Below are 6,159 nucleotides of genomic sequence, written 5' to 3' on the forward strand. Positions count from 1 at the left end.
CTTTGACTGCTGCCCTACCTATGTAAACAGCGTATCAAGGTTCGTAACTTTTTTTTCATCACTACTTGCGTTGTGACTATCCTCCGCGTATTGGCTTTTTCACAAGATAAAGCTAGATAGGATAGTTGGACAACGGCTCGTGGCTAAACTATATATGAACTTCCACGTGTGACGAATTGTTTCTCCCGCACTTCATTTACTGCACTTTGCCTGCCAAGTATTTGTGCAACGTCATCGTGGTGTCATCAACCGCCTACGAAATGCTTCTCCTTCTTTTTTTCTTTCCGGCAAAGAAAACTTTGAACTAAACCAAGCGGTTATAATTGCAGCATCAAACCGGTCTCTTTTCTTTTCTTTCTTTTTTTCTCTTTACTGTCTACCTGTTTTTAATCATACCGCGGCTACTCAGAAGAGAAAGAACCCGTTTTCAGCCGATAGATACAGTGCCGTAAACGATAAGGAGAGCCACAAGATAAGGTCATCTATATAAAATACAGTACTAGCAACAATAAGGCAGTGACATGAGCAGTATAAGATGCATCCCACCCACCTAATTATAAACACCTGCGCACGCACGCACAAATTTCCTGAATTAACAAGTTCGTACTAGTTGAACAAACTTTAGAATCTAGCCACTATACATGCGCTTCTTGTGAGCAAAAATAAGAAGAATGAAAACACAAAATGCAACATTTTGGCAGATTCACTAACTTTTGTATCCCATTCCCCCCCGTCTGTCAGAGTGTTATAAACAAGGTACTTAAAGTCGGCCCTTTCTTAGGTTACGGTTCCGTTACAGCGGTAAAATTGAGTGAGAGCAAATTAATTTTGCAGAACGAAGGTCGGGAATTTTTTAGCCTTGTTGAACGTTAAAATGACTTATCGTTGACGAGAAGCGTACGAGCGGACGAAGACGACGGACGCTCTCTGGCCAGTTCAGCCACTTTGGGATTCAGCCGCAGGGATGCATGCTTCGCTGTCCAAACATTCCTTACAGAATGTAAACGAATGCCCTGCTAAATTCTTTTTTTTTATTATTATTACTTTTAAATTAATTATTACTCATTGAACAGCACCTTCCCGATTTTATTTTAGCCGGTAATTCAACCCTATTAAATGCTATTCCCATAGACATTAGGAAATTTATGCTCTATATTATTTTGGAATAATCTACCCATTTTTTGGCCAATCCCCCATCGTGGGTAGGAGCCACACGTGCCACAGGCTACAACAACAACAACAACAACAACAACAGCCGACAGCTCGAGATCCAGAGAGCCAGAGAGCGTTAGTCGTCTTCGTCGGGGCGCCCGCATGCATCGTCCACAAGAAACACGCAACATGCATGTATCAATATGTATACGTGGTCATTGGGAAAATTGCAGTCGTTTCCGAAGGATTTGTTATGGGACACTCACGAGGACGTCACAGATTCGTGCCTCAAGTTTTTTCATGGCCTGCTACTTATTTCGATAAAATTTCTAGTTCGCCGACCCCCACAAGAAAAAGGCGCAACGCGTCAAACCAGTGCTGTTGTGCGCTGTACGGTGAACGCAGCGGAGCGCAGTCACGCAAGGTAAGTTGTCGCGGCCTTTCAGGCATCTGCAGGCCGTCTGCATAAAATGGCGTCTGCGTCTGCTGTCGTCTGCACGGCCAGAGAAAGTTCTCCATTGCCCATGTTGATGCGCTTTTATTCCCAAATAGATTCGGGATTCAGCGCTTATCGCGAACTTCAATTAGGCATTGATAACAATAAAAATTCAAACAGCGCATAAACGACGGGACCAGAATGAGGAGGAGACAAACACGTGTTTGTCTCCTCCTCATTCTGGTCCCGTCGTTTATGCGCTGTTTGAATTTTTATTGTTACCATGCAACACCAACTCGCCCAATCCGCTGCCCTTAGGCATTGACCTCCCCAACACCCTGCGCAATGGACTCCACTTGTATGAGCAAATTGGTGCTCGACGGGATGTTTGCGAATAGCACGATTAAATGGCTCTTCCCACATGGGTACATGCAGAAATGTAGCTGCAAAAGTTTAGTTGTATAAAAAGAGCAGCGATGTCATTTCCAATGTCGCGGTATTTACATGTACGTCTGGTCTAGATATCTGTGAAGGGGGGCAGACAGCTGCAAATTCTCGACGCCGCTGCAGCAGTATCTCTCGCGTGAGAAAGAAAGAAAGAAAGAAAGAAAGAAAGAAAGAAAGAAAGAAAGAAAGAAAGAAAGAAAGAAAGAAAGAAAGAAAGAAAGAAAGAAAGAAAGAAAGAAAGAAAGAAACGAACGACGAAAATGTTGAGAACAACCCGAATACTCCACCGAAGTGAAAGTTACCAAGATGTGTGTCTGCGATTGCTGACTTGAAAGTGAAAAAAAAATTGGAGCGCCTCAAAATAACTATGGGAGAAGGCAGGAGGAGTGCACGTTAAAGAAACACCTGCAGGTGTTCGTTAACTTGCGTCCAAAACACGATACACGAGCTTTTTTTTTTTTTTCGTTCAGTCCCTACATCTAAGTGTGGCTGGGAATCGAGTCCGGGTCGTCGTGCTCAGTAGCACAATGCACCACAGAGGGGTGGGCGGCTATAAAAAAATGAGGACATGGTTCGGTGAGTTAATCTTTTTTATGGAAACGTAGCGGACATTCTGTGCCTCGTAAAAGGAGACACTGACCGAAATGTTCTGCGAGATTAACATCAACCCAAAGCACACCCAAAGCAGACCAGTCAGAACGGACGCTATATTGATCGTCAGAGCACGCAACCTCTTCATGAGTGGACGCATGAATGAGCATTCGAACGTTAGATCGATAATGTTTTTTTCTTTTCTCTTTCCTTCTTCTTTCTTTCTTGTTTCTCACCCATGACTCGAGTGATCATTTGTGTTGTCCCGAACGAGCTGCGCCAAGGCACAACGGTGCGTTTTCGCAGTGACATTAGGAGGAGCCTTTGATGATGGCAACAGGGAGGTTTATTACGGCGCCAAGGCGACGTGACTAAACTTCTTATTACAGCAATGCTGCTAAGTCGCTGCCCTGACGAAGAAGACAAGTCCCCTTGTCGAACACTTGGTCAAGCGACAACCCTTGTTCGACCGCTGTTAATATATAGTCGAGCCTTCATCTTCATCTGAACCTTTGTCTCGTTTGGATTGCTAAGGATTATTTCACGCCTACTGGGTGGCGTATTGCGCGTTTGGGAATGTGATACCTGCCAATTTGTGAACTCTAAAATTTGTAAAGGTTTCACTTACACTCACAGGAAAGCCCAATAGTATACGCACTTATCATTATCTTCTTTTTTATGTTTCCCCTGTGTACACATCCTTTATGGGACGCATACACGCTTTATTAACCACGATTTGCCGTTAGCATCGGCACACAAGGAGCAGCAAACTTGGGACAGCACGAACTGACTTGTAAGCAGCACACAGCGAGGTCTTAGGCGACTTTTCTGTTTCCTATTTCGCTTCTTTCAGGAACTCGTCCGAATAAACTTGCTCGAAGCAGGTGGACACCCTTCTGCTCGCACTCACCTCCACTCACGCTCGCTATAGGCGACGTGTCCTTTCACCTTGAGGAATACTTACAAAGGGATATGGTCGGATACTGGCGAGCGATACTTTTTCGCAAGGAGAATTTACTTTTCTTAAATCTTGACGAAACATTGGTACAGAGATGGCGGGTATGAACCACAAGGAGGATTAGAAACGAGAGCTAACTTAGTATTTCAGAAAAAAAGAAAGAAAGAAAGAAAGCGCGCCCGTCGGTTGTGCTGCAAAAATTAAGTGCACTGCACGTTCACTGCCTCTACAGATATTCAAATCCATGCCCTGTACGCGAATCAATCGTACTTGACTGTTGTGCTGAGGATGAAAGCAGCAGACGCGCAGCTGCGGGCACAATAACAGCGACGATGCCTCGCAGGCGTACGCACGCGCTGCCATTGTTCCAGTCCACGGGACGTGCAACAATGGCACCCGTCCTTGACGTGAGAGCGCTGGCTTCAATGGGTTTCTGAGGGCGATGCTGAGTGCTAGCTACCTCAACCAGGGAACAAGTGCTTTCGCACTTTGCATACATAGCAGATTTTACGAGCCACCTTAGGGACGTTTCCATTTCATATCAGCAGCGCGTAGAATTTTTAACGCGATAGCGTTAAGGAGCTCGTGTCGCAGAAAAGCCGGTGTCGTCGGCGTCCGCGGCGTTGGCCGTGAGCGATAAATCACGGCAGGCACTTCACAAATAAAAAGCACCTTCCAAGATGGGCTGGGTGGGAATCGAACCAAGGTCTCCGGAGTGTGAGACGGAGACGCTACCACTCAGCCACGAGTTCGATGCTTGAAAGCGGAACAAAAGCGCGTCTAGTGAATGCGGTGTTGCCTTAGAAACGAGCCGTAGGAAGTTATACTGCGGTGTATATCGCTAATTATGAGCATGTAACTTACAGAAGTCGCATTTACACGAGTAGCGAAGTACGTTTCCGCTACATTTCTTCTGCGCTTACCGCACACGCAGAGCCATCTTGCGGCAAACACAGAAGACCCCCTCCTCTCAATGTACGGCGCTGCCCCGACAGCTGGCGGGCCACGCCCGCATTGGGGCTGTGCGCGGACCGGTGCCAGGCGCCTCGCGGCCCCGACTCCCTCTCCCCTGACGACGCTTCGCCGTGCTCCCTCACGGGTTGCAGAATCAAGCGCCGTTCCTTTCTTTAGATTACTATCTATCTATCTCTCTGCCCGTGCCGATCACGACGTTTGGCTGGCGTAGATCATTTCTCCCTCCGAGACACCGAGTTCTTTGGTTCGTTCCGTTTGCTCAGGCGCACGTTTCGTCGCCGCACCGAACGCTGCGTTGCTCGACGCTCACCGCGCGATAGGTGGGCGCAGAGTCCGATGCGGGGCGCCACCTAAGTGATCACTGCGCCGTAGCGCATTGTCTTACACCCCTTGGCGGGTCGACGGGAACGCTGTCGCGTTCCACTCTTGAAGGCGAAGCTTAAGCGTCCTCCAATTTTATTTTCATATTAGACCGCCTAGAACGTCCGGTCGCTGCATGTATCACAGGCCAGCGCCTCGAGATAAACGCGATCATGCAGCGACGAACGCCTGCGCATTATCTGTTGGCAGATTGAGCATGGCTTTATGCATTGAGCACAGGATTTCTGAGGCCCCAGTATAAGTAATGCGTTAGCATTAGGAGTGTCCAAGTAGAAAAGAAAAAAAAGGTGAATTGTGGGAAGCCTGAGGTCACATGGTAAAAAAACTAAAGCCTGGAATTTTATGTGCCAAAACCGTGATATGATTATGAGGCACGCCTTAGTGGGGGACCCCGGATAAGGTTTGACCATCTAAGGTTCTTCAACGTGTACCAAATGCGCGGTACATGGACGTTCTTGCATTTCGTCCCCATCTAAATGCGGCCGCGGAGGCCGCGATCAAGCCCGCGACCTCTAGTTCAGCAGAGCAACGCCATAGCCACAGTGCTACCGCGGCCCTAGTAGTGGTACCGCAGCTACCGCAGTCAGGTGCAGGCACCGCTGTCAGGCAGGTGCAGTTATCGCATCCGTGATGTTGAGATGTCCCTTGTGGGTATGTGACGCGATGTTGCGATAACCGCCCAGAGAGCGGTATCAGCGGCATACAGAGAAGCGTCATGTACCCCAAGTAGGGAGCGTGCGAAATACAGACAGCCAGCAGACGTGCATGTCGGAAAGACCGGGAAGCCAAGTGTCCCACAAGTAGGGAGCGTGCGCAATGCAGACGGCCAGCAGACGAGCATGTCGAGAGAGGTGTGTTACGTCATCTGGCGGGCTGAGCTCGCGCTAAAACTGCATGATGCGTGGGGTTCGGCAGCGTAGGCGCGATGCCACGTGCTGAGCAGATGGAATGCCGGAAATAGACTCGCTCAGAAAGTCGGCTCAGCCAAACTTTGCACTGGATGAAGCGGGAACCAAAATAAAAGCTGGCCTCGACAAACGCCATTAGGCTACCCCGAGCGCATGGTCTCCGAAATTATCTTTGTTTTCAAAAGGCGCGCCGGCGCGATTGCTCGACCCTGGGACTGATTCGTGCTGCCATCTCTGCACGGAGCGAAGCAGCAGAAGGAAGCAAAACGTGGCAAAACGCCGAAACATCCAAAGTTAGCCGGAGAGGCCTC

The 6,159-nt window shown here is 48.3% G+C and overlaps 1 protein-coding gene across 1 annotated transcript in view; it reads right to left on the reverse strand.

Moving 5' to 3' along the window:
• LOC135898539 (solute carrier family 2, facilitated glucose transporter member 1-like) overlaps window positions 1-6,159 on the reverse strand; it is a 102,138-nt gene that overhangs the window by 82,875 nt on the left and 13,104 nt on the right. The window lies entirely within an intron of this gene.

The sequence above is a fragment of the Dermacentor albipictus genome, chromosome 2, assembly GCF_038994185.2.
Source record: "Dermacentor albipictus isolate Rhodes 1998 colony chromosome 2, USDA_Dalb.pri_finalv2, whole genome shotgun sequence".
NCBI lineage: Eukaryota > Metazoa > Arthropoda > Arachnida > Ixodida > Ixodidae > Dermacentor > Dermacentor albipictus.